Here is a 2,444-nt window from a genome sequence, read left to right as displayed (position 1 = left end):
AAGTCTGCTCCAAATGAGGAGAATTCTTCAAGTCCCTTGCTTCTAGAATTCTACATGATTTCTTTTTCAATAAATTGAAATCTGTTTCTACAAGTATACTTAATTCTAAATTAAATAATTGAGTCTGTAATGCATTGTAGGCTTTTAAATAGACATCTCCATCTTTCTTTTTCATTGTGAGTATTCAATAGTATTTAACAGCTGATAGCCCTACTGGCTCTGGAACATACAAACTGTGCATTATTTTCTAACCTTTTCTCTTGTATCTTAAATGATGGCATAAAGGAAAAAAATCACTCCAACAAAACGAATCACTTGTATTTCTCTGGGAGTAAAAGAAAATTTGTGAGCCCTTTGAGAATTGGAGACCATATCTTCTCTGTCACCAATTCATGACATTTTTACCCTAGTCTTCCATGAAAGTGTTCCTTCTAAGGGTAAATTAACCACACTATGTATTGAGTTAATTTATCATAGCATGCAGCATAAGCACCTTGTAAACAAATAAGGAATTGGCTTTTCTTTAAACTTTTATTTTACTCATCAATTCAATAAGATCAGTATTTAGCTGCTAGATGCTTGAGAACTATTTTTGAAAACAACAAAAAACCAATGATTGAGGCAGCTTTCTAAGTAATATTTTTTAACCATTTATCAAACATCTTTGCTCTGTTAGGCTTCACAAAATGACAAGACTATTTTACAGCCATAAATCTCATGGCCCTGTGCAGTTATGGCCTGCAACCAATGACAACTGGAGAGAACGTGGAGCTCTAATTGATTACAGCTGCTCATGCTAACATATCCTAACAGCACCCCAAGATGCTTAAATCGGTGTTCGCTCAACCTCTTCAGTACAGACCAAGGTGTGCTTCCTTTGATTTATAACTGGGTAAACTGAGGGAGCTGCAAGGTAGCCTGTGGGGTCTCTTCATGGCCCAGGACACGTGTGATCCAGTCCCCAAAATCTAATGATTGGTTTATGTGTTTGATTGCCATTCACTTGCTACATTCAGTGGTCAGGATGAAAGTAAAATGATAGTTATTTTCTGTGCTCCCTTGTCATTTCTAACCTGGTACAATGCTTTGCCTTCAAATTACAGGGAAGAGTTCTGTCCTTTGGAGGTTGCTATTAAAATATAGAATGGAACCATTATATTTTATTGGCTTAGCATTTTCCTGCACTGCCTATAAAAAGACATTACTTTAAAATCTCTCCCTAATTTCCACTTTCTTGGGGTAGAGCTGACCTCAAGGAGTTTACTACTTGTCTGTTAGTTAAGACTAATTAATTTTGACTTTGTTGTTAGGGCATCTCTAATCTGAAGGTTCATCTTAAATAAATTCAAGAGGGGCCAGGGATTTAGCTCAGTGGTTCCGCCTCCTGCCCTGCAAGCGCAAGGACCCGAGTTCGATCCCTGGTACCAAGTAATGATAATAATAATAATTGAAGAAAAACAGTGTTCACACCAAGCACTGGACTGTTTGTAAATTTGTATGTTCAAACATCTTTTCTTTATGTGTACTTTGCGGGTCTTACTTGCAAGCACTTTTTGTGGATGTGAAATCAATTCATCATTTTTTGATAACTAAATGATTTTTATTACTGAACATTTTCTATAATGAGGCTGACTGTGCTTGTGCTGTTAGCTCATTTTCATACAAAAATGCAAGCCCAATTAAAGTCACCATGAAATATAAGAAACATTTTTTTTCACTAATTATTATAACATTTTATAATGAAAAGACTAGCACTAAATAGAACATAAATAATTAGTCCACATTGATTTTAATTGTAGCATAATCTTGTAGCCATTTTTGGAACTTTAGAATAATCATTAGTTTTCCATCTATGGAGAGAGAATCTTGAGTTATGTTTTATTTTTCCCTAACAACATGATTCATTTTGAAGACAGATATTTAGAAAATACTGTTATAATTTATTAAAATTACCATAGTGAATTCATACTAATTTTTATAGTGAAATTATTGACATTATTCAAGCACTTCAGCACAAAGCAGTTTGAGTAGAGTATGATGATGTACACCTATAATTCCAGCACTCAAGAGGCTGAAGCAGGAGGATCTCTGTGAGTGCAAGGTCAAACTTGGATACACAATGGAGATCAACATAAGGAGACCCATTCTTCTCCAAAGGCTACATAAATAAATAAATAAATAAACAAAACATTTTATATTAACCCAATCTTGTTCAAACTTTAATATCAATGAAAAGGTATTATTTATACAGTGCCCTATTTCAAGATAACAAATATATCAATATAGCTGGATAGCATTTTAATTTAAGTAGTACTCAAGATAATGCTGAACAATAAAAATTTTTATAAAGCCATCATTTTTTAATCTTAATTTTTCATTGTTTTTATTTAGATCCACTTGTATCTTACATCATAAGAAAAATTTATTTTTAGTCTTCCTCAGTA

Source organism: Heterocephalus glaber, unplaced genomic scaffold (assembly GCF_053883595.1).
Source record: "Heterocephalus glaber isolate CG9 unplaced genomic scaffold, H.glaber_assembly_v1.0 deba00001315, whole genome shotgun sequence".
NCBI lineage: Eukaryota > Metazoa > Chordata > Mammalia > Rodentia > Bathyergidae > Heterocephalus > Heterocephalus glaber.
Note: the sequence above shows the minus strand (reverse complement) of the source record.